This window comes from Anastrepha ludens, chromosome 4, assembly GCF_028408465.1.
Source record: "Anastrepha ludens isolate Willacy chromosome 4, idAnaLude1.1, whole genome shotgun sequence".
Classification (NCBI taxonomy): Eukaryota; Metazoa; Arthropoda; class Insecta; order Diptera; family Tephritidae; genus Anastrepha; species Anastrepha ludens.
In genome coordinates this window covers 66,651,867-66,679,386 of record NC_071500.1, presented here as the reverse complement: position 1 = coordinate 66,679,386, position 27,520 = coordinate 66,651,867, and the positions used below count along the sequence as shown (strand labels likewise).

The 27,520-nt window shown below is 38.6% G+C and overlaps 1 protein-coding gene across 3 annotated transcripts in view; it reads left to right on the top strand.

Annotated features, from left to right (window-relative positions):
* LOC128859645 (putative phospholipase B-like lamina ancestor) overlaps positions 1 to 27,520 on the top strand; it is a 75,866-nt gene that overhangs the window by 35,024 nt on the left and 13,322 nt on the right. For 2 of the 3 annotated variants that reach the window (XM_054096615.1, XM_054096613.1), the window contains exon 2: positions 12,548 to 12,601. The gene's annotated coding sequence lies outside the window, so the exon portion shown is untranslated. Of the gene's footprint in view, positions 1 to 6,688; positions 6,797 to 12,547; positions 12,602 to 27,520 lie in introns of those variants that run through there. The other variant, XM_054096614.1, reaches the window with a different exon arrangement.

Here is a 27,520-nt window from a genome sequence, read left to right as displayed (position 1 = left end):
GACATGAGCTTTGTTCCGATAACATCGAGTTTTAGTTTCAAAATAGTCCCCTCTGACCTCGATACACTGTTTTGCGATCTAAAAGCTTTTCGAAAGAGTGTTTCAGGTCAATGACCGGAATGTCCCTTGGGATGTCGGTACACACCTTTTGGATGGCCTCTACGGACGCAAAACGTTTTCCTTTCATGGCCAAATGCAATTTTCCGAATAGGTAGCCATATCAGGCGAATACGGTGAGTGATTGATGGTTAAAATCCAATTTCTAGTCAAAAAATTAGTCACAAGAGTGGACGATGAGATGATGCATTATCATGTAATGGAATGCAACAAACGCTTCAAAACGCCGAGATAGAAAATTGCGTTGACGGTTTGGCCCATTGGCACGAACTTTTCGTGGACAATTCCCTTGGAATCGTAAAAACAAATGAGCATCGACTTGATTTTTGACTTCTCCAAACGCGATGTTTTTGGTGGTGCCTCGTCTGGGGCCTTCCATTCGGCACTTTGACGCTTTGTTTCAGTTTCATATTGGAAACACCACGTTGCATCATCGGTTTCGATGTTGTAAAGGAAGTTCACGTGTTTTCTCGCCTCTTTAATGAGGTCTTTCGAATGCTGAATTCTGAGAAATTTTTGGTCCTCAGTTAACTTGCGCGGAATGAAACGTGAACAGACCTTTTGTAAGCCCAAATTATCAGTTAAAATGCAATAAATCGATGTTTTGGAGATATTCAACTCCGATTCAACGATGATTTTGGTTCATTTTTTATAAATTTACGAACAATTTGGATGGAGTTTTCGGTAATTACTGCTTTTGGGCGGCCCGTATGTTGATTGTCATTTATGTCCTCACAATCATCTTTGAACGTGTTAACCACTCATGAACTCTGGCGAGAGATAGACAATCATCGCCACAAACTTTTTTCATCAATTCAAATGTGTAGTTCAACATTTTACCGATTTTAAAACAAAATTTGATATTAGCTCATTGTTTAAAATACATTCTACAAACACACATTTACTAGAGAGCTGTAGTACATAGAAAAATAAAATAATAATAAATAAAATAAAGATTTTGATCACTCGAAATAATATATTTTTATTTGGTAAAAAATTAAAAAAAAATTATGATTAATTTTGCGCCACCTAGTATTTTATAAACACTTTTCTTCACAGCAGCGCTACTTATTCATCATCAGTAGCATTACTGTCTTGTGCAGACCATTGCTTCTACAATTACTGCTCCCCACTTCAATCGATCCTCTACTATGTCTGTCCAGTTTGTGATTCGCAATTTCCGCAGGTCAGATCTCAACAATCCAGCGTTGAAAGCGTCTATGAAACGCTATACTGGCAACTCTGTTTTTGGCACTCTGCACAAGTTTCCTAATCATCTTATTCTTTGACTTTTAATGGAAAGTATCGCATTTTCATGATCTATCAATGCATCAAGCTCGAGCCATTATGTCTGATTCGATATGTTCCGTCATCCAGGCGAAAGGAACCATTTATGGTATTTTTCCTAGTGCCTTTCTTTCAAATCTCAGTATTTGGGTGGTGTCGTATTGCGAATATTGTGAAAAGATAAAGTGACTTAATTATATGAGCACAAGTGTATGTTTATATAGTCAAGTAAATAAGATGCATCGCGCATTAAGAATTTAACAAATATTTGCAAAAGCAGCTTACGGTTTATCAGCCACAGTTTAGCGTCTGATATCAACTTACGCCAACTACTTTCGCATAATTCTGTAACTGCATGGGCATCAAGTCGGCACATGCGTATGTATGTGGGAGTGTGTGGGCGAAGGTGTGCTTTCGAATGCATTGCAGTTAATTGGAGCAGCCGTCTTTGTTTTTGACACGTGTACGTAAACTTGCTGCTGTGGCAAGTAATTATTGCAATGCTTGACTTAGTCGCTGTCGCCCTCATAAAGTTGATTATTACTCGTGTTTGGTCTAGTGAGTTTAGTTGTAAGTTTTCGTGATAAGTCGAAAAAATTGGTTGAAGTGCTGTTGAAGCGTGCAAATATTTAAAGTAAAATACAAAGAAAAAAATAAAAATAAAATAAAGTAGACTGAAATGTTGCGAAACCAAGTGGTAGAAAATTTCTTTTCATTTTAATAAAAAAAAAATTTTCTTTGTACTTACACTTGTTTTTAAATGTTAATTCAGGGGTCTGATCTTTTTTCTGTTTTTAGTTAATGGTATGTCAAATAAAAAAAAAAACCTAAATAAAATCAGAACTAAGCGCTAACAGCTAAAAATGGCTGCTTGACAAAGTTTTGAATTGACAATTTTTCACCAAGTGTTTTCTATTTCACATCATTAAAAAATGATATATTCTAAAATAGTTTTAAAAACTAGCATGTCTTTTTCGCTTAATCCAAATTAACTTAATTAAAAATTACACTTATTTTATGATCGAATACGAAAAAAGTGGAGCGCAATTGAAAGCCAACATTTTTTAGGAGAAGCGAAATCGCTATAAGATCTGTAAATGCTTGCTTTATCTATTTTCCTATGACTTGGGAACTGTATATACCTAAATTTATATAATGAGAGAGAGGAGACCGTCTTTTGATACCAGTCGATGGTAGCAGTCGACAGCACACTTGACTTTTTATATACATTCTTTCGAAGCCATTTGTTAGAGGCGCCGTGAAAATAGGTGAAAATCGATCTGCGAGGATTTGTTGTATCGCATTCAGGGCAACAGCTGAGCTGGGTTAAGCCGGGTAATCACTGGAGATAAGGCCAGACCTGAATGGCGGTGCTGAAGGGGTTCATTGTGGAGCACTGCCAATCATAGGAGCTAAGTTGATACCATTTAAGGAGATGCAACTGTGAATATTTAGCGATATTATTTTCTATAAGCTAAGACTAAAGCTTGTTTTTATTTAATTGAAAAATACCTGGAACTTAACTGCCATAGTTTATACTGTTCATACTTCGAGAGTTTTAATAAATTGGTTCTCTATCAGATGACTAACTTTTGGACACTCTGTACAACTTGATGCAGGGATATCTGAATGCAGTTGTTAGATGGGCAACGGATTGCGGCCTGTCGGTGAATCCTCTTAAGACGGAGCTCGTCCTATTTACGAGGAAACATAAAATACCCAGAGCTCAACTTCCCTCACTAGGGGGCACTCCCCTGATGCTTTCTGACAAGGAGAAGTACCTAGGTTCTTGACAGCAAGCTTACATGCAAGCCCAATATTGAGAAAGGCAACAATCGCCTTGTATGGGTGCAAGGGCGCAATTGGAGTTGTTTTCTGGCTATATAATACTATTGTAAAGCCTATCTTGTTATATGGAGTCATAGTCTGGTGGAACTCACTAGAGAAGACGACATTGGTGAAGAAGCTGGAGAGAGTTCAGAGGTCGGCACTCATTGGAATCAGTGGGGCACTTCGACCGACTCCTACTCTGGCGCTCAACGCAATGTTAAATGTGGTACCCGTAGACATCGCAGGCAGAATTGCCGCTACACGTACCGCAATTAGACTGAGGGACTGGAGCTATAAGCTCAACCTCACTTATGGGCACTCAAGCATCCTTAGAAACTTCGAGCTCATCCCTCTGTCAACAGACCAGTGCATACCCTCGTTTAGTCCAACTGGAACATTCTCCACTCACATCCGGTCAAGGGAAGAGTGGACAGGGGGCTACGCTTAGGGGCAGGGCCTGGTGAACTTGTTCACAGATGGATCGAAGTTGGAAGGAAAGGTTGGCGGAGGAGTCTTTTGCGAGGGGCTCCCCATCAGACTCAAATTCAGGTTACCGGACCACTGCAGTGTGTTCCAGGTAGAGGTAGCCGCAATCAAGGAGGCAGCTGATTGGCTGCTCAAATGCATACTAACAGTCAAGAAAGTAAATATTTACTCCGACAGCCAAGCGGCAATAAGGGCCCTCGGGTCTATGACGGTGCATTCAGAATTGGTCAAGGAATGCTTGACCTCACTTTATACTGCGTTCAAATTTTTTGACATCAGCCTCATCTGGGTTCCCGGCCTCAGCGACATTGTGGGAAACTGTGAGACGGATGAGCTGGCCAGACAAGGGACATGTGAGGTGATTTCCCCGCGAAGGGAGAGAAGTGGGATCCCCCTGACTACCTGCGGTCTGCTCCTGGAAAGATGGGCATCGCCCCAACTCAGGGAGCGCTGGGCAAATACACAAACGTGCAAGGTCGCGAAATCCTTCTGGCCACGTGTGGACCGGAGGCGCTCGGGCGAGCTTCTGAGGTTGACAAAATATCAGCTCTCCAATCTAGTGGGTTCTCTCACAGGACACAATGCGCGAGGAATGAATGCTATGAGACTTGGAAAAAAATGGTTAGAAGTGAATTATTGAAAGTATTGCCCATCGCTGGCTACTACTTTTTCTCATATTTCTGGTAGATCTCATATACCATCGCGGTAAAACTGTTCATCTTTTAAGGATATTTCTGGTAGATCTCATATACCATCGCGGTAAAACTGTTCATCTTTTAAAGATCAAGCAATTTTTTGATGTCTTCATATGAATGGAACTGCTGGTCAGCTAGACCATGTGCCATCGATCGGAACAGGTGATAATCGGACGGCGCAATATCTGTGTCTCCAGGTAGGTTTTAACGCGTTTGGCAACATGAGGACGAGTGTTGTCAAGCTGTAGAATCACTTTTTCATGCCTCTTCGCGTATTGCGGCCGCTTCTCGCGCAGTGCTCCGCTGAATCGCATCTATTGAAGTCGATACCGATTCCCAGTTTCAACAGTTCATAATAAATAATACAAAATTGGTCCCACCAAATACATAGCATAACCTTCGCAGCGTGAATTTTCTTTCTTTCTTTGGATTGCTATAATGAATCCATTTTTTGCCGTTGGAGCAGTTGTTGACAGGCGAAAAAACGACGTTCAACATCCTTTGGTTTTAACTCATAAGGAGCCCAAGTCCCCTGTTTCTGAATCATTCCCAAAGCATGCAATCGCTTGAAAATGGATTGGCGGGTAACTCCTAATACTGAAGCAAGCTCTTCTTGCATTTGACAAGGATCCTCATTGAGCAATGCCCCCAATTCAGCGTCTTCGAAGGTTTTTGGCCTTCCTTCACGCAGACGGTCGCCAACATTAACATCACCGTCTTTAAAGCGACGGATAAATCTCGGCACGTTGTTTCACTTAAAGCAGCACCTCCATGACCTTTTGTAGCTCTCGATGCGCTTCAGCCGCCGTTTTTTTTCGAATGAAAGAGGAAAATCAACACTTCCCGCAAATGACGATTATTCGGCACAAAATCAGACATTTTCACAAAACCAAAAGTATATGATACCACAACAAAATCACTAATGTGTCGAGGCAGTTTGTTTACCATTTGTCTTAGCTTGGTTTATGATGAATAGGTTATGTTAGAATCGACTAGTACACACTGCTGGCGGCATCTATTGACAAACAGCGGGAACTTAGTTGCGCACCTAATAAAATTATAAAAAAAAAAACAATTACATAATTGTTTAATAACTTCAAACATGCACTTTTTTATCCTAAAATTTGATGGACTGTAAAACTGCATACCAAACATTTTTCTAAAAATTCTTATTAAAAGTTGTGGAATTGAGATAAAAAATTCGCGGAAATTTTCTAATTTAGAAATTTGGATTTACATGGTTTTTGTTAGACAATGAGCTATACCGTTACACAAAAATAATAAACATTTAAATAAAAAAAAATTGTCAAAACAAAAAAAAAAAAAAAGAAAAATTGATATGCAGTTCAAATACATACTTCTGTTATTTCTAAAACAAAATATTAGGCTCATTGAACTTTTAATAATGTTAGGAAAGTTATGCCCTGGCACGACTACCGAAATGCAATAAACAAATATATTTATCAATAAATATGCTGGGATCAGCATTCAACGCTAATACGAGTATTGGCAACCCTATAATGCATATGTAAATTGAAATGATTTTAAACTGATCGAGCGTACCCTTTTCCTCAAAGCTATAATTAATTCTTATATGTTAATGCAAGTATGAACCAATTAAGAAAATATGTAAGTACGTAGATATCTTTGGAGCGCTTTACGCTGCTGCATACACCCACCTACAAATACATACATGTGTATTTATATACACTTGCTTACACCCATATGCACATATGTATGTAGTACATGCAGCCGTTGTAAGTTGATAACTTATCAGACAAAAAAACATCAGTCGTTATGCATACCTACATCTGTGTGTATATGCAGCGCGCGAACAGCTGACAGCCGGCACAAAACTTGTCAACCTTCAACGAGCGGTTCGTTGAAATTCGACGTCACGATCAGGTTTTAATATTATATGCCCAAACGTTTCTTGCATATTTCATTGTACAGTAAGTTTTGCAGTACATGCACACGCACATATCGAACACAACCATGCTCCATTGACTTGGTCGTGTAGCGTAGAACTATGAGAAAATGTTAAAAAAAAAAAATTAAAAAAAATAAAATAGAAACGTCAAATGCCTATCAAGAGAACTTTTTACACCTTCACCTTTACTGCTCTGAGTACGAGAGCAGGTACGTTATCCGCATTCTCGCTTGCTTTTCACTTGCATTTGACGCTCCTTCATTGTTTGCGTCACTTTGAGATTGTGCTCACCCGTTCGCGCTCATCACCGTTCACAACCAATGATCGTCGCACTTGAATTGTTTTATTTGTACCATAGTTCTGAACGTACACTCACTCCGCGCTAACGTTTCCATCGCACACGGCTGTGAATTTCGCGCTTCAGCAAAATAGAAAATATCTTTTATCGAAGGTATTTCATTTAGTGATTAGTGATTCATTAAAAAAAAAGAAAAGTGTATTAAAAATAGCGATTACAATATAAAATACGTTCATATGTACCTATTAGTGTGATAGCTTTTTGCTTAGTGCATTTACAATATGTAAAAATTCATAGTTTGTCAGTCATTTGTGATTTCAAGAATTTTCCGCCTTATCGCTGGTTTATGAGGCGATAGTGTTAATCTGGATTTTTTATCTGGCGTGGCCGAGCGTTTGTTTACACGTGTATCACTTCTCTAGCACGTGGCTGGACTGGAGGCCACTTCATGCATACGAGACATATACATATGTGCATATATAAGTTTTAGTGTACTGTGTAATTTAGTGGTTAAAGTGTTGTACGCCTTTTGAATTTAGCCCAATTTTTTGTAAAAGATTCATTATTTCTCTGTGTAACGTAATGTGTTGCTATGCGTTTACTGTGTTTTTAGATTACTTACGAGTATTTACGTACATACATATGTATATTTCTTTTGTTCTTTGTGGATTTGAATGTAGGCGTTTTTATTGGTGGCACACTTATACTCGTATACATATACTTATACACAGGGTGATCCATATAGTGGTTTCTTTTTAAGAAAACACATTTGCCAACATACTTTTGTTTTTGGCAAATTGTGAGTTTATTTGAAAGAGCCAACATTCGCTTTATTTATGGATCACAATTTCATTGATGTGGCTGCCTCGGCTGGCTTCACGGTAGTGCATCCTATTCACCTAGTTCTCCAAGACATTGGGGAAGGTTTCTAGTTCTATCTCACGAACGGCTTGCTCGATATTCACCTTAAGTGCCTTAATCATTAGTACGTTTTTCGCCTATCATTCGTCCTTCACGGCACCTCACAAAAGTGTCTAAAGGGGTCAAATCACAGCTCGAAGTTGGCCAATTAACAGCGCCTATTTAACACGATCACTGAACTTAAAGCGTAGGATGACTCGCCGTCCTGCTGAAACCAAAGATCCTCCAAGTTCAATGTTCTTAATTTTTGGCCACACAATTTTTGGCTCACCGTTGCCCGAAATGGTGTTTCCAGTAGTTTTTTCAAAGAAAAATAAGCCAATTATGGCACCACTCTAAAATGCGTACCAAACTGCCGCTCTTCTCGACGATCACGCGCAGGTTTTACGATTCAAAGATGCGCCATTTTTGCTTGTTAGCGCAGTCGCCGAGCTGAAAATATGCTCCGTTTGAAAATATCATTTTGATTTATTTTCATTTTGGAAATATACACAATGGCGCAAAATTAATCACCTTATTGGCAGAAGTATAACTTTTGTAAATGGCAATGAACTAGACAGCTTGCAATGACTTCAGACCCATAAGTCTTACCTCCTTTATTCTCAAGGTGTTCGAAAGAGTGATCGACTATCACATTCGAGAGCACTTCGAAACTAGACTTTCTCCAGCCCAACACGCTTACCTGAAAGGGAAATCTACCGAGGCAGCTTTACATGAGGTAGTAGGGACTGTAGAGAAATCTCTGGAGAGAAAACAATTCACTTTAGCGGCCTTTATGGACATAGAGGGCGCCTTTAATAATATTACGGCTGAGTCATTGTCACTGCTCTAAATAGGCTGGGGGTAGAAAGACTTATCTACCTCTGGATCTCGTCCCTGCTTAGTGGTAGGGAAATAAATGCTGTGGCAGGAGGGGCTAGAATCACTAGGTTTGTTCATAGAGGTACACCACAGGGCGGCGTCCTCTCGCCTCTCCTTTGGCTAGTAGCTATGGATGAAGCTTTAACTCTCTTAAACAGTGGAGGAGTAAAGGTGGTAGCATGTGCCGATGACTTGGTCCTAATGGTCGCAGGACCCTTCACATCAGTAATGGCTGAAATTTGGAAGGTGCACTGGCTACACTCAGTAGTTGGGCTGCTAGTTGCGGTCTCAGAGTCAACTCTGACAAAACGGAGTTGATGCTATTCACCAGGAAATACAAGCCTCCGCTTTTTACGCTTCCGAGACTAAACAACCAGTGTCTTACACTCGCATCGGAAGTCAGGTATCTTGGTGTAATATTTGACCCCAAGCTCCGTTGGAAGCTGCACATAGAAAATCGAGTTAATAAGGCCAGTATAGCCTTCCACGCCTGTAAATCTATGTTCGGCAAAAAATGGGGTCCCAAGCCACGTGTCGCACTTTGGATGTACAACTTGGTGTTTCTGCCAATTTTAACATATGGTTGCCTAGTTTGGTGGGTAGCTCTTCAGAAGGGCTACAACACCACTAAACTATAGAGAGTGGCAAGACTGGAAGGAGGAGAGAGTCGGCACGGATATAGGTATCTCTGTTTTCACTGACGGATCCAAAATGGAATCTGGAGTGGGAGCGGGGGTTTTCTCTAAATCAGCCAGCATTTTGGTCTCCTTTAAACTGCCGGAAACGAGCAGCGTCTTCGTGATCCTGCAGGCTTGCAAAATGCTTCAAGATTGCTGTTGAGAGGAAGACATTCATATTTTTTTTCCGATAGCCAAGCTGCGATCAAGGCACTGTCGTCGCCGTATTGCAGCTCTCTTCTGGTGAACTCCTGTAAGGAGGAACTCAAACATCTCGATCGAGCAGGAAACATCAAGGGAGATGGGTTCCTGGGCACAGGTATATAGAGGGAAATGAAATTGCCGACGAGCTGGCCAGGAAGGGGTCGACAGAAACGGTTTCAGCTGTCCCCCCGTTGTTAAGGGGAAACTACACAATTTCTTTCTAAGAAAAGTGCAAGACAGATGGAGGTCTGTCTCATCGTGGCCCCAATACGATAGAAACAGAACGCTTAAGGTGATGGGAATTCCCCGCCATTCAATTTCCAAACTCATTGCGGTGTTCACTGGTCACTGGGTGATCGGTGCGCATGCGGATATGCTTGGAATTCCGTACAACCCCTACTGCAGAAGCTGTGGGGATCCTAGAGAGAAAGAGACTGTTGAACATTTTCTCTGCAAATGTCCGGCTCTGGCGGTTAGACGCCTGAGATTCCTTAGCATGTCCTTTGGGGATGACTTGAAGAAATTCTCCAGCCTAGATCCCTTTTCTCTCCTCCACTACATCAACAGCACTGGATGGCTGTAGAAGGTTTTCTCTTCCCAAACATTTTTCTTTGCACAGGTAATGGTCCACATTATGGTATCAAAACGGCACGTAAGTGCTACTTGAAGTGTGTCTGTGGCACTCTTGCCATTTTACCTACCTACCTAGACATCTTCCGAATATCTTTTCACTGGTTCGCAGACACTTGCTTCTTTGATGAGGGATCCGCCCGCCCAGTTTAGTCTTGAAGAGTTTGAAAACTGAACGTCGGTAGCACCCATGGCATTGAGATCTCTAGAGTTTGTTCAACAAGAAGCATTTTGCGATATTGATGAAGGCCTGAGCCAATGGTAGCTTTGGTTGGTCTTAGATATTTTATGAGGTTTGCACTCCGACCTCATGGCGTTCTGTGCTTTTTGGTTGTTCTTAGGATATCCCTCTTCGCTTGGGATTGGATATAAGTGTGAGTTCTGGAAGCGTCTGATCGGCTCTAAATGAGCTACCTTGAGATATATCCTACGTGTTACAGATTCAGAATAATTACTAGCTATCTGCAATTTGTGCCAGTACAAATTTCCTTTTCCGTAGGCCGAAGATTAAAATCTCAAAACTGATTGCAATAAAAAATTGAATGACTACTCTCGAAGGTGCCATAAAAATCAAGCTTTGAGTTTTGCATGTAGGAAAAAAGGCATGGCACACTTGCGCGTGCGCATAAACAGTATTAAAAATAAATATCAGCCCCTTGTGTGCGACTGTTTACTACTAAGAATACAATCAATGCTGGGAGCATATGAAATATTGAATAACAGTAACAATAAGGTGTCAATTACAATTGCATGTATGTGCATAGGTGTGTGTGTGTGCATAGTAAACTTTATTGAGACCAAAATTAAACCAGTGATAGTAGCGCTGTGCGGTCGCTTTTTATTTAGCTGTCTGGTATAATCCATAAAAAATCACTTGATATTCAATTCATTGAGTTACATAGTACGTACATATGTATGAGTACATATTTAAAAAGGGAAATATCCACATGATATTCATGAAGCTTATTTAGTCACATTTTCAATAATGTTGATGTTAATTTCTGACTCGTACATAAGTACTTGCACAGGGTCGTCGAGAATATAAATCTGGAATATTAAATTAAAAATGAAAACTAATGGGATTACAGATTTTCCAATTTAAAATTATTTTTTGCAATCTCCGCAAGCTGCAAGATGAAGCACTTGCATGCACGAACCAGGACTTCTTTGCTCCTCACCTAAATAATGGTGGTCTTCGGAGCGAATTTAGTGTTAAGAAGCTGTGGTTTAACACGTTCCTGCGCGGCATGTACCACTAGTGGTACATTGAGGCCTGTCCCAATGGACGGTTTTTACCATTGGTGGTACATACGTAATTGTCTCATCGGGCGATTTTCTGAGAATGCTGGTAACGGTTTTCTGAGCAAAAAGGAGAGCAATAGTTTACATCTAACACAGGCATAGTCGGCAGCTCTCACTGAGCGATATGCAATTACGGTTACAACTGCGAAGCCCGATGAAACAATCTCGGAGTTATAGAGCCGCCAGATGCCGAAAACAACTAATTCGGTCGCCGGCGGGAATGTACGAGTATTAACCTTTGCTTCAACTACGCTCCCCACGAAATAATCAAAGGGATTGCAGTACGAGCTTGTAGGTGGCTACAAATCCGGCAATTAGGGGCAGGGAATGTTGATGCGGAGCCAAGCACTAGTCTTGCTTTACATGTGGGCAACTTGTGAAGTCTGTTGATAAACAATAAGCGGTTCCAGATGGCAAAAAAACATGTAATGCAAATCATCTTGCGCAGCTAGAACAATTTTTGATCAAACAACGGTCATATCTTTCGTTAGCTTTCGCATGTTTTACCTAGGATGCTGGTTAGTCTTCTCTTTCAATCTATCGACGAATTAAGCTGTTCGTTTTCGATTAGATTTCTTTCGGTGCCTTGTTCGATTAGAAAATATATCTAGGAACGACAGATTACAAGGTTTGGCGTATTCACTCTTATTCACACAGTCGTCTAATTAGTAGTTGTTCAGACGGCCACGAAGTAAGTTGAGTAGGAGCTGCGCCGATTTTCTATTTTATATCACCAACAAAATCTCAGTTTTGTCATCAACGGTGATAGATTACAAGGTTTGGTCATTCGAAGAGTGAGAGTAACTTCGGCTGTCATGTCATCGGAGACTAGGCATTAGAATTCTGTCGCTCATTTCTCACGTATTCAGGCACTCGTGGAATCAGTCGTTGTTCAGGCGGCAACGCAGTGCCTGTGCTTATTTTTTTCATATATCACAAACACAATCTCAGTTTTTTCGTAAGCAAATCGGGTAATTCCTTCAAAACCCCTGAGAGCCGTTTAACGGTCTGAGGTTGGTCAGACCTCTGTATTATGTTCATCGTGGAACACACCACCTTTGCAGTCAGACCGCAAAGTGATTCCAGCATCGACCCCTCTAGCACCCACTGCCGCACTCTACTTCATTCAAACTAAACTAAAATTGATTTCCTCTATCAGGAATTTTAGGAATAACGTCACTGCTTTGAGCTTTTTTAATTGTTTTCTAAATTCAGCGCAACGAACCTATATTTATTAATACTACTAGGAGTGTAGACTATTTATCTAATTTCGAATTATAAACCGAAAATTCTTATTTTCTATTTTCAGTATTTCAATGGGGTGACTTGTGGAACTGTGCTCTCCTGAACCCGGGACCAAAAGGTAAATAATTCAAACTTATTACAAATCCATAGTGCCAAACGGTTAATTCTGTAAATGTGGTGGTCTGTCCAGCGTTTGGAATTTAATTCAATTCAACTATTTAATAAATAAAAGACCCATAACTTTTTTTATTAAAGCCATTATGTAATTATATTTTATAAAATTCGGTACGGTTTGAGTTCAAACACTAATGCTCCATGCTAAATTATGTTCAGAGTAAAATCTTAACAGACATTTCCTGTATTAAAGTATACCCAGCGATACATTCGCGACTATTCTGGAACACCATTAAGTGGAATGAATCGAGTCGAAAGTTTTCAGAGCTCGCTTAAAAATAATTTTTTAGAATACTCATCGCATAGTAGACAACTTTTTTACAGTTGATGACTTTACCTTGATAATGAAAAATACGAGCGAGAGATTGAAAGTACCGCTATGGTGGACCCAAGTTGTTTTTACTAACCAAAATGATGGCCGGTGCTTAAAGCTGGGTTAGGTTAGGGGCTCACTCAAATTCATAGCCCATTGTGATGCCGCGTGAGGAACTTGTTCTTATCTCTCCTAAAACCAGTGTGTACTTTTTAAAAATTTTATAGGATCTTTGATTTCGACAGAACTAAGATCTTCCAATTCATTAAAGGGTTGCCTACCTAAAATGGTGAGTCCACGTCTGGTCAGGATAGTGGCACAAAAGGTGAGGGGTCGTCTCTTCCTCATCTAGACAACTTCTGCAGAAATCATATGTTTGCACACCTATCCTCTGGTCATGCCTGTCGATTAGGCAATGCCCCGTTATGACTGAAATCGGTAAGCTCAGACTGTGCTTTTCTCGTCCTAGCAGAAATTATATATGTTAAGCATTGAGAGTCGGGAACAATGGCCAGGAACCCATGTTACCATTAGGTGAAATGACTCAGTCATCTCGTTAAGAAATGTGGTGCATTTCATGGCCACCTAAGAAGTTGTTGCCTGCTTTGTGAGGGATTTTTTTCACCATCTGGATATCAGTGAAAATATAGAGGTTATCTCCCAGTATCGCAGCACACTGTGCTAGTGTCACGGCTTTTATTATTGACATCAGTTTAGATTGAAAGACACTGTAGTAGTCGGAAAGCCGCCCACCCTATTCTCGAGCTATGAGCCATCTGTGCATACGTGGACACTCCCTTGTCTTACATTGAAGGTAGGAGAGTCGTGAACGTTGTTATGGCAAGTGTAGGCAGGACTGCATACTCCACCCGTCCGGGATGATGTGGTTGACATTGCTCCGGCTGTAAGAACAAATGCGAGTCTTTGGACCTTGTCAACACTTTTAATGTTCACGCCCATCTCAAGGGCACTCCACCATATTGCAATACCGTTGTAGAGAATTGTTCTAATTACTGCTATCCAGTACAAGTCCTAGATATTTAGCCCTTTCAGTTACTCCATGAGGTTTTCTTCCTAGTATTTGTTTAAGAGCTGGCGTTTTATGTATTCTGCTGAATAGTATCTATCAGCTGCGTTTTTTCCGGATTTACTTCTAGTCCTCGACTTTTGCACCTTCACGTGTTGGAAGGTGTGAAATGAAATTATCTTACCTCCCATTTTTTTCAAGTTCTTGAAGAAGAATATTGACGGTCAGATTCCACAGAAGTGGAGAGATTATCACACCCTAGGGTTTACCCCTGGCAATAAAGTATTATACATATAACTAAGTACATTCAAACATATTTTCCAGAAAATATTAGTTAAATGAGCCACAATCTAGTCTACAATCGATCATCAAGTACTCATCAGCAGATATTAGAAATAATAACAGAGTACACTAAAAAATGATATAACAGTCAAATGTATCAATTAAAGTCTATGAATTATGTACGCAATGTACATTAATTAAAAAAAAGCAATTATTTTCCCAAATATATGTAAAACATATATTGACTGATCGCTTTTTGCTCATTTCCGTTAAATACCGCGACTGCTATAGAGACTGATGTGGTATAGTAGGCAAGTGGTTTGTTATTCAAATCGATTTTAATAAATTATTTTTATTTTCTTTAAAAAACTGTTTACAAAATGTATGAGCTCAATTAGTGTAGGTAGTACATTTATTTTTCTTTGCGAAAATGTGTATTATGTACTCTCAAATATTTCGCATAACACATAAAGAGCACAAACACATAAAGAGTAGAAATTAATAGCAATAATAAATAATGCGTTCATATTTACCTTTCAAATCACTGCCAAAATTAGTAATATATTTTCGTATGTATGTATGCATGTAAATATCGCTTGCTTCCTGTAAGAATGTCATAACGCAAAAAGTGAAAAATTTTAGAAAACCGACTTTAAAGATTTTTCAACTTACTATGTTGCCGTAAGTAAAAATAAATACAGATTTCCTTTTATTTATTTTTTTTTTTTTGTGTGCGCAGCATACCGAAACCCTGGCGGCCAATTTTGCATATCTATAGATTTGTTTAGGGCGAATTTATACAAGGTGGTAGCAGTGCTACAAAAACTAAATTCACATGGCGAGTACAAGGATGATAGATACCAGGTTTGCTGTTGTTGTTGTTGTTGTAGCAGCATAAACATTCCCCATACTTACGTACGAGGAATGCTGCTGGAGTGATAGTCCTTGGCCGGATATAAATCCGGGTCGTTTCGGTAACGTAGAACCGACTGTCATGGAAACGACCAGGTTTGCTCGCTAGGTATGGTGAAAAAAAATGTGAGGGAAACTTTGAATTCTACGTCATTAGTTTTGTGATTCACAAAATTTAGCTTTAGCTTTAGCTTAGTTAATTTTGTGCAACACAAAACGAATGACGTCGGCATATCTGTCAAATTCGCTCAGAACCGAATGACAGCCTAGCTAGGTTGTGCTCCTCTAAAAATCTTTTCGCCATGTGGCAAGTACTATGTTTTTTGCAATTTGCTGAATTGCATATCCAATTGGGCTGATTACTTTCTAGGGATTTCACAACTTCCTCGAGCTTCAATCAAAATGGCGGCAAAACAATCGCAGATTCACATTCAAACCACCAAAACGAAATAAAAACTTAGCAAGGAAGTATTCAATTCGGTCCGGGCCAAACTTTAGACGCGCACATTTTGGTAATTCTTAATACTTAATAGCTTTAATATTAGACGAATCATTCTATCGGAAAATTTATAATTCTTGCAAATGGTGTGGAACGTCAATCATATTTGAAACTTGTGATAAGCAAGGAAGCGCGTAAAGGTCAATATAAAAATTTCAATTACTTAAAATATTTTTTTTTTTTATTTATCGAATTGGTTGATTAATTTTGTGTCACCTCGTTTATCATGTAGGCATTATTTCATTCGATTTCAAAAATTTGTTTGTCCAGAACAGAGAAAATGCAATCACAGTACAATTACTTGTATAATTACATTCCTGAGTAATTGTAATTGGTAATGAATTCCTTCAGTCCACAACAAAGGAATCGATTCCTTCTTCAATTTTTTAGAAGTAATTTTTTTTCAATTCCATTACTTGTACAAGAAATTGCATTTTGTAATTGGAATTAATTGTGTGCTAGTAATGTAATTTTTTTTTCGAAGTGTTTTGAAAAGGTTTACTTCAACAAATCGTTTTCCTTTTTACTTGAATACTGGGGTACTTGCATTTTTCCAACTCTCCAAAGAAATCGAGAATGTGAAAGTTCATTCACGAATGTGAAATGGAAATTTGTGTGCTTTTCAGAGATCAAGATCGAAATTTTTGTAATTTATTTCCCAGCTAACAAAATTAAATAAAAATAGTTAAAAGGCAACATTTATTTGTAAAATTAACAAAAAACAATAAACTATATTACAAAAAAGAGAAAATAGTTTTTCTCTATATCACTTCAGGTAATGTGCGTTTGATTTCATTTGATCAGCAGTAATTTTTGGACGAGTTATCGTGCACGTGGACAGACGGACGGACGGATGTACATGTCTACAAGTATATCTATCTCGTTATATGAATAAAACTATAATAAAAACACATCAGCTGCTGCTCTATTAACATCACCTTATGTGTGTTCGTGTTCGTAAATATTATAAATATATTTTTAGTACCTTTCAAATGTTCATGGTTTACATCTCGTACACTCGAAATTTTTATTTCTCTTTTGATTCACTTTCATTTTCCGCAAAAATTCTTTGATTGCGGGAATGACTGCCTTTGTTGAGGATGTGCCATGGCAAGCGCATTTCAAATACGCTTTTGCTTACATTAAAATTTACATTTATTTTACATTTTATTGGAAATTCATAAACAAATTTGAATAACGAATTATTAAGTTCGTACGCGCTTACATGTATGCGTATGTACATGTAGCTCCCCTAGCAGTAAATCCGACTACTTCTGAACCAGTTAATTCCCAGTTTGCTTGTCAAGTTCTTTATTTTTTCAATCTAGTAGGGAATACGCCTTCCTTAATGTCTTAAGAAGTGTCAATTGCCAAGCAATCCATCAGTTTTATGTCAGTTAATGCACTAGTTAGCCCGAGTACCAGTGATGCACCAGTCCCTAAATTAGCATCTATAGTCCCTATAGTAGTACATCTGCCCGAAAAATTCTAAATTTACTCTTATTAGTATATATTACTTATTACTGTGTCCGTCATAGAATAGTTGCGCATAAAAGCCGCCACTACGACCTCGAAACATTTACTACCACTGAACTCAAGTGAACTCGAAAAAAGTGCTGCCCAACTCAAATGCCAAATTTTGATGCTTCAACACCAGCTGACACGAAGTAAAGAACCAAATTTTAGTTTAACAAATATTTCTTTAGCGTAATTTCGCAATTATTTTCTTTTTCTCATGAATAAAATGCATTATGTTGGAAGTGGGGTATTAATATTTTTGAATGAAGAAAGGCAACAAAATTTAGAAATACCTCAAATGCGGAGAAACATTTTGAGAAGTGTCTTTAATCCTTTGGAAATGGATGAATCTTTGTAAAGAAAATTCTTGTTTGTTAAAATATATAGTTTTAGAAGTTTTAGTTCACAAATTTGGAAACAATTTTCGATAGAATAAATCAGCATTTATGTAAGTGTTTGAGGTGCTAAAAGAGGAGTATTGCGAGGTCGTCGTCAATGAAGGTGATGACTGGTTTTGGTGCTAAAATTGTTTTATAATCTCATATAAGCAAAATTTTAGCACAATTTTTTTCAAACAAATTCAAAATATATTTTTATTAAATTTAAAAACTCTTGTTTTATGTATTTGCCAAATTTTTATAAATTTGCTAAAATAAAATTCTTAAAAAAATCTACGAAATGCCGCTAAGAACGAGTTCAGCGCTACTACTCTACGAGTTTCGAATTTACAATGGTAGCCATTCGAACTTAGTGATAGCTTTTTCATAGAATGTATGAAAATTGTACTACGATGGATTTAGTGATTCTCATAATGTAAAATCTTTGTTAAATCATTTTTTGGCAAATTTCTTTCGCTGAATCGCCCGTAGTGACCATGTTTTCTAAGCAAATTTCCTTCTGTTACAGAGTTGTCTATTTTTGTCTCTGCTTTAGTTGCTAATTTTGAAGCACTTGTATGGGGGATTTTCTTAACTTTTTTGTAATAAATAATAAAATCCATTCGACTCGGCAAAAATTTAGCGATATCCCGGGTTACTTATAAAAATAATTAAATTATTTGTCATAAGGAAGAGAGTACCAGCAGCCAAGGCTTGTTGTATTTTTATACCGTGTGATGATATTGAAAACAATTGTTATTGCTCAATCTTATTAATATATCGAACGCTTTTCACAACCGAATTATGATCTCTCTCTCGCTCTCTGCTCAACCAACATCTGCTTACCGCGAGGAGACATTTTGATGATATCGAGTTAGGACAAAAATAAACTTATGAGAAACGAGTTTTCGGTGAATTCCACAATTTGAAGGCACGAACTCGAAATTAAAGACACGAATATTCCATAATTTTAATGACAAAATACCACATTTATTATTTTGAGCCACTGTATGTATGAAGGCGGCTCAATAAGTACCCGTGTTTGAAGGCAGAGGGCGTTCCTGAGAGCAGTGGTGTGAGCTGCCATCTACCAAACGACGACAAAACAAATTTCAGACTGATTGGTAGGTTAGTTTGGATTTGGCAGCTTTTCGAGTAAGACGTGTTTCGTGATTTTCGCTAAGATGGAAAAAGAGCAGTATCGTTCGGTAATTCGCTTTTTGTTTTTGTATGGGAAAAAATGCGTGGAGATAAAAGCAAAGTTGGATGCTCTCTACGGAGACGCTTCGTCATCTATGACCACAGTTAGTTATTGGTTCAACGAGTTTAAATCTAAGCAAACATCTGCTTTTGATAAAGAGCGACCAGGACGCCCGGCACACGTGGTTATCGAAGAAATCATTCAAAAAGTCAATGGCATGAATCTCGTTGATCGACGAACGAAAGTGCGCGAAGTAACAGAGGCCATAGGTGTGTCGACCGGAGTGGCAAATTGTCGGTCCGATGGATGCCGTGATTGCTAACAAGCAACAACAAGCGGATGCGGCTGTTAACTTCGAAGCAGTGTTTGGAGCAATTAAGCGAGATCCGAATGAATTCTTGCGTCGAGTTGTCACCGTTGATGAAACCTGGATTCATCATTACAAATCAAAAACTAAGTAACAATCAAAACAATGGATTTCTCCCGGTGATTCTGCTCCAAAGAAGGCGAAGACAGTTCCATCGGCCGGAAAGGTCATGGCGACGATGTTTTGGGATGCGAGCATGACGCCGCTTATGGATTAAAAAAATGGTTATTGGAGCGGTACCACAAAAAATTCCAGTAGACACGGCCGCATTTGGCGAAAAATAAGTTGCTGGTTCACCACGATTTTAACATGAAAATTCTAAGCATGGAAATGTGCTGGGACGTTTCTTCTTCTTAATTGGAACTATAACCGCTTACGCGATTTTGGTCGAGTTTAATTAAGCGGGCCAGTCGTTTCTTTCCAGTGCTAACCTCTTCCTCTGCTAATAGCAGCTGGTACCGCATCGCATACTTCCAGAATCGGAGCGTTTGTACCCATTCGAACGACATGACTCAGCCAACTTAGCCGCTGGATGTTTATTCGCTGCGTTATGTCTATGCTGTCGTAAAGCTGATACAGTTCATCGTTCCACCGCCTGCGATATTCGCCGTTGCCAACGTGCAAAGGTCAAAAAATCTTACGCAGAATCTTTCTCTCAAACACTCCATGCGCCGCCTCATCGGATGTTGTCAACGCCCACGCTTCTGCGCCATACGTTAGGACGGGCGTGAGGAGAGCCTTGTAGAGTGTTTGTTTTGCTCGTCGCGGGAGGATTTTACTACTCAGTTGCCTACTTAGTCCAAAGTAGCACTTGTTGGCAAGAGAGATTCTACATTGGATTTCCAGGCTGACATTGTTATAGGTGTTAATGTTGGTTTCTAAATAAGCGAAGTCTTTTACAGCTTCGAAATCATAACTGTCTTCAGTTATGTTTGTTTGAAGACAGGAGGTACTTCGTTTTGTCCTCGTTCACCACCAAACCCATTCGCTTTGCCTCTTTATCCAGTTTGGAGAAGGCAGAGCTAACTGGACGGTTGGTAAGGCCAATGATGTCTATATCAGCGGCATACGCCAACAACACTAACATTGTAGCCTAGCCACTTACACAGATGACCGGCAAGCCTGACGGACACTGTATCGTTTTCAGGAAGTACAGCTCAGCCATCATAGGTGCTGTGGATGCCACTTGCACACTGTTGATTAAAGAATTTACCATTAGTCAAGCTAGCCAAAGTTGTAACCAAAACATGGCTTACGAAATCTCAACACATATGACTGAAATAGGACATGGAATGGAATGCATGGGACATGTGTACCCTATTGCCTTCGAAGTTCTTACAAGTAATTGCCTTAAAGAGGAGTATACAGAAAGGCTGGGCGCGCCTTGTTGAAGGTTACATTCCATCCTTAGTTAGGTGTTTGGCTGAGCTCCTCCTCCAATTTGTGGTCTGTGTTCTGATATTATTTGGCAAATTGACGGACTGTAAGTTTCATACCGCCTCTGAATGGCAGATGGGTCGCTATTAGAAAAAAAAAACTTTTCTATCACCATTCCGTTCATATTCCAAAGTAATTTCTGTCTTCAGCACATCAATTTTTTATATAAGGACGTAGGTAATAAGAATTTATTTACGTTTATCAAAAGATTTTGGAAATTTTTCCTTTCTACGCCAATATCTGCTTATGAAGAAATACACAGAAAAATACACGGGAATGCACTTCAATGAGCAGCTGATGGAAATTTTACAGCCGTACGCCATCAACGGAAGGACAATAAAAATATGTAATTAAAGTTCTATAATTAAAGAACCTTTGAGCAGCTACAGTAATTGATTGTTCGCTTTCAGTACTTATTAAAAAATGTATATTTAGCAGCATTCCTACGAATGCTTAAAGCATTTCAAAGTCATGTGGCGTCAATGAATGGGCGAACAGCGAAAAGCCACTGGAACCACATTCTACCGGAGCTAAGACAAAAAAGAAATAATTTTTAAAAGCATGTAATTACTGCATTAAAATATTTCTTTGTATAAACAATTAAACAATTAGTAGCGAACGCAAAAAAATTCAAATAGCTTTTCAAAACAAAAAAAAAACTTAGATATTTTTTTGTACGTAGTGGGTAATTATTGAAAATAAACGCACGCGCTTATTGAGACTACATGCTTGGAGCTGCTCTTCATATTAACTTTCTATTTATGCATATGTATGTGTGCATAATTATAAGTAAACTCCCATACTATGTTTATTTTAACGGTACAATGGGTGGCCAAATTATGGTACTCTTAATTCATGTTTTTGTTTTTTAATTTTCAAAATATTAGCCTCAACCCATTTTCCGGTTCTATTTTTCGATTTCGAACAAATCCTAAGGTGGTAACACTAATAATTTGGCCATTTTCGCACTGTAAGAGGTGGCAATCTTGTATGTCTTTTCCTTTCTGTGTATGGCGAGTATGAAACGAATATGGTGAAAAGTGCTTTACTCATATATTTATTGTAAAACTTCTTGGTTTGAAGTGAATTTTATTTTTTGTTTAATTTTAATTGTTAATAATTAGCGTTTCATGTTTTTTATCGTTTCATGTCATTTTTTTGGTTTTATTTTTTTGTCATCCTAACCTCAAACGATGGTTAATTTTAGTCATGGAAATACTTCAGTAATTTCTTGCTAAAAACAAACCTCAGAAATAAAACAATACTTGCGTAAAGATCAATGCTTATGAGTTTTGAAAATCCCAACGGTTTATATGAATGAATAAATGAATGAATGAATGAACTGAGGCTCCCACCTCGACTTCCTGGTCTTTTGTGGTCTCTACTCATCACAATACCTCATCCAAATTCAATTCCTTTAGTCCTCATATACTCGTAGTATCACATTCGCGAAAAAGGGGTTCTGGAGGGTCCGGGGATAGGTCGCAGAAACCACAAGAATCAGTGCACCTACCATATCCCAATCTCGTGCACAAGGCTACATAATCTGCAGTGATCTGTGAAAATGCCCGTGAGCACTCTCACTTTGTTCTTAATTTGGTGCAAGCTCACGTCTCTTAACCTTAGCTTTTCACTTTTATGCTTCTCCTTGATGTCGTGTTGTCCCATAGAAGTGAAGGGCTCGCATCCTACTAATCACGAGACTATAGCTTCTTTACCCACTGCATCCGTTACATCGTTCCCAGTTATACCTCTGTGTCCTGGGACCAATATGAGCCGGATGCGACTCTGCATTTCTAGCAAACGGTTTCTAGAAGTGATAGTTTCCTTAGGGCACCTGAATGGTTGCAAAGCAAATCATGAAGTAAGAAAAGACTAGTAAAGTTGGCTTAACCTAAACCCAATTAAAGAAAAACAAATACTAAATAATAAAAAAGTTTATTAATTACAACAAAAAAATGTAGCCAACATTATGGCATTATGTGGCACCGAACACCTGTAAAGCAGGAAATAAAGAATTCACTAAATATTGAATTACCGGGTCCGGCACTTGAAGTGCAACCAACTTCAGACCGCTCGCGCAGCTCATCCACGGGCATCAGCTGTCTGTTAGTTGGCTAAATGACAGTCCAGAGTATTGTTTACAAACGCGCGGAAGCATTTTTCAGAGAGTAAACGCGAAAAAAGAAAATCAGTAATGGATTTCAAACTTAATAGTGTGACTGCCTTGTATGTGGCTGGAAAATCATAACCAGCGATTGTGCGTGAGCTCGAGCCCCTTAAAGTAAATCAAGTTTTTGTTTATCGCACCATTACTCGTTACAATGATACTGGTAGCATCGCGAAACGACATGGAGGTGGTCATCAAAAGACTGCAATGTCACGTGAAATGGTTCAAAAAGTGAAGAAGCGACTTGAGCGAAATCCCCGACGAAGTGCCAATCAAATGACGAAAGAACTGAAAAAATCTGACCGTAGCATACTGAAAAATGATCTCAAAGTCAAGCCATACAAGATCCCAAAGGTCCATGATCTCACACCAAAGCAGCAACAAATCAGACTTGAGAAAGCGAGGGAGTTGCTTCGCTTGGCCGAAAGCGGTGAATTTCCGAACTTTGTGTTTTCTGGCGAAAAAAATTTTCAAATTGGACAATTTGTAACCGCAGATGGGCGTTCTCTAATCGTTTTTGTCGAGCCTGGCGTCAAGTAAATGCGAAATATTATCGGGAAAGTATCCTGGAGGTTGCTTTGAAGCCGTGGACAGACAAACATTTCAGTGGCAGACCATGGACTTTTCAACAGGACTCGGAACCGTCTCACAAAGCTCGAGTGAACCAAGAATGGCTAAAAAACAACGTTCCGAACTTCATTAGGTTCACACAATGGCTCTCAAATTCACCAGACGCGAATCCGATGGATTATTCTCTTTGGGCCATTTTGGAGAGCGAGATCCGAACTAAAAGATTCACCAATCTCGAGACGCTGAAAACAGCCATTATCCCCGAGTGGGCCAAAATACAGCAAGTCACATTCGGGCAGCTTGCGATTCGTTTCTTGACCATCTCAAAGCCATTGTCAAGGCAAACGGTGGTCATATCGAGCAAATGTAAACTGATTCTTGATTTTGTATTATTTTCACACATTTTTTACTTTGAATTGAATAAAAGTAATTTCACAAACCAAATTTTGGAGTGCCGGACCCTGTAATTATGTTTTTCAAGTGCGTGACTACCATTTGGTAGTGCCCGGACTGGAATCTTCGGGCATGAAGCATCAGATAATAGAAACAGTTTTTTCTACCAGCGGTTGCGCCTCGGCCATCGGTTAGTAAACCTCCGAGTGTATTTTTGCCATGCAAAAAGCTTCTCATAAAAATATCGGTCATTCGGAGTCTGCTTGAAACTGTAGCTCTCTCCATTTGTGAAACATCATCGAGACGCACACCTCAAGTTGGAGGATGAACTCGGCTATGTATATTATATAATATTTTTCATAAATATAAAATTATATCTATAAAAAATCATGTTTCACGTTTTTGTTCCCAAGCTAAAAAACCTATACGGATCAAGTAGTAGATTAAAAGCTTAAGAAAGCATCAAAGTTGTTTTTCAAATGGGTATAATAATTTGGCCACCTACTGTAGGATTGTATACATATGCAAAGTAATTAACATTTGGCGTCGGTAGTAGGAAAACTCCTCTACACGCCCCCTGATATCGATTGGTTTACTTAAAATTCCTGAGGAATTTTATGTTTACTAATTATTTGTTTTTGTTTTTTTTTTTATATTGTGGTGTAAATTTGTGTTAAAAAAAAACAATTTATTTTAATTACTGCTAGCCTTCATGATTAAAAAAAAGAAATCATTGTTTTGTGAAGTTCAGCTTTTTTATTTAAAAAAATTCCAGCATTTTTGCAAAATCATTCTGATCACTGCTCTTATGGTGCCACAACATCGCCTTGTGTTTATAATCCACTTTGCATTAGTGTTTTCAAATTTTGGTTTATAAATATTTCGCTATATATCCTATTTACGGCTATAAATTAAATTTATTGACTTTAAATAAATAAAGAATTTTTTTTTAATATTTAGGCCACAAAAAAGTAATCATTTTTATGTACTAGTAACTAGACGATACCCGGCGTGCTTTGCGGCGCCTCGTACTTATGTGTGAGTGGATAAACAATTTCGAAAGTGCGGTGTGCAAAGTAAGGCAAAATCTGAACAAAAATGTTAATTTGTAGAGGTTGGGTGCATAGCTTTTATTGTTTATGACCCTTTTAGGCGAGTGTGAAAGAAATTTTAACATCAGAGCAAATCAGTTTTGATTCTTCCTCATTTCTCATTGAATGTTCACAAAACCTCATTTGTACTATACCTATGATTGCGTTGATCTTTCGATACCACCCTCGTATCGATACTTTTACTTGTTTCTGGTATCGGATCATAGCAGGTAGGTGAAATGATTGGAGTGCTAGTCTGGCATTAAGGTACTTGACCACCTTGGAAAGCTAAAAAGTACAACATATTCAATAATTTTTTTTTCATGTTCTGTATAATATATATTATTAAAATAAATTTTTTTTTAAATTTTTATTTAGAGCTTATATAATACAAAAAAAAATTGATTTATTAAAATTTCTTTTTTTAACATATATCCAGGAGGCGCCAAAGTCGAGGCCTGAAGAAAATCATGTCTTGCGGCGGACAGTTAATCTTAGAAATGGTAATTCTAAAACAAAAGAGAGAAACAAAATTTTCAAAAGGAAGGTTCCTTGCGTGAGAATTTACCACAAACTGACAAAAAAAAAAATAATAAAAAAATGGCGGATGTTTGAAAAAAAGTTAAGAAAACACCCCTGTTTTTCACAATGTTATGCTTAAAAAGCAATACTTTATTAACTTTTTTTTTGCAAAATGTGGTAAATTGGCATACAAAACATCTTAACAAATAAAACAAGACCAAAATCATTAAAATCGGCTAAGCAGTTTCGGAGATAAAGTGTCCGCCATTCGAAAAAAAGTAATTTCTGGAAAAACGCGTTTAAAGTTAAAACTTGCTATTTTCTTTCAGCTGAGTCAGCAAGTAATGAGTGCAGGATGCGCCTGCACATTTTCACTGATTTCACTTTGTTAGAATTCGAATTTAAAAAAACAGTTTCAGGTGATGATTTTTAAAAGTATAAGGATTGAAAAAATGTAAAAAAAAAAAATTTAATTTTTTGAAACTTATAAGGTGGTCAAGTACCTTAAAGCGCCGATTTGATACCATTATGAGACCTACAGCAAGCAGATATCTACAGCCAGCCAGAGCTGTTGATACAATGGAGAAAATTGATGGGATTTAGCTTGGCGCACTGCCCCAGGCTGTCGAAGAAAGGAGCACCCAGTGATCTGAATCATCTAGCTGCCAGACCCGGACATCTACAGAGAAAATGCTCTACATTCTCTTTCTCTGAAAGGTCCCCACAACTTCTGCAATGGGGGTTAAATGGTAACCCTAGATTTTCCGCGTATGTGCCGATCGTCCAGTGACCGGTAAACACAGCTACGAGTTTGGAAATTAAATGGCGAGGAGTCCAAAGGACTTTCTAAGTCCTTCGTATATCGTATTGGGGCCAAAGGGTTTTCGAAATAGCACATGAAGAAATAGAGCTCAATATTTTCTGTGCTTTTCTGAGAAATAATTTGTGCAATTTCCCTCCGTCCAGGATGGTCGGGTAGGATGTCTCTGATGCCAATTCAGTCCCCTTCCTGGCAAGCTCATCAGCAAATTCATTTCCCTCTTTGTTTCTATGTCCTGAAACCCAGATCAGAGAAATGTTACTTGCACACCCGAGAGATTTGATCTCCTCCTTACAGGAGTTTACTAATTTCGTTCTGCACCATGGCGTCGTCAGAGCCTTAATCGGGGCTTTACTATCGGAGAAAATGTTAATATCTCCCTCGCTCCCGCGATTCCCTAAACATTTTGCATGCCTGTAGGATCGCAAAGACTTCTGCTTGAAAAACATTTGCAGTATTCGGCGGTTTACAGGAAATAGATAAATTGGCTGATTTAGAGAAATCCCCTGCTCCGACTCCCGATTCCATCTTGGAACCGTCAGTGAAGGCAGAGGTGCAAGCTTCGGTGCAGATTTTCCCCTCGATCCAATTCTGCCTATTTGAAAAGATTGCCCTAGCACGACCCTCAAACTCTTGTTTATGTGGTGTTAACTACCTGAAAATGCTACCGGATCATAGTATCGAGAATTGAATAAATATTGCTAAAAAGTATCACGAATATTCAAGTATTTGGTAGAAAATTGAAATTAGGAAAATCGGATTTTTTTTATACTTTTATTTTTGTGTCCGATGTGTTTTTTTTTTAATTTTTCCAACTGGCTATGCTACAAAAAAGTAATTTTTTTTAATTATTGTATATTTCCTGCTTTCGACATCGTTACCGTCACCGTAAATAAAAAAATAAATAATCGGGTCCAAATCTGCCGAATTCGCTTTGTTTTGTTTGTCCGTCCATATTTCCTTTCCTTTGAGTTTTTGCTTAACTACTGTCCAAACATTTTCAGTAGGGTTGGCATAAGGCGACTTTGATAGCCAATCCAATATTTCAATCCCTTTTGGCTGTTTCCACTCTACACATCTTCGGCTTCGATGGTTGCGATCGTTGTGTTCTTGTAAAATCCAAGGTTGACTTCTTCTTCCAAAGATCTTTGCAGCTTTTTGGTAAATTTTGTTGATCAAAACTGCTTTCAAATTGGCGGTAAACACAAAAAAACGGCGGAATCCTTTTCTGGAGAAGCAGCCCCACACATGAACCTTAACTGGATATTTTGCAGTTCTTTGAAGTTTTTGATCATCAGCAGTACACCAGGACCGACATATGCAACTATTCACCTAAAAGGAAGATTCATCCCTTTATTCCGTTT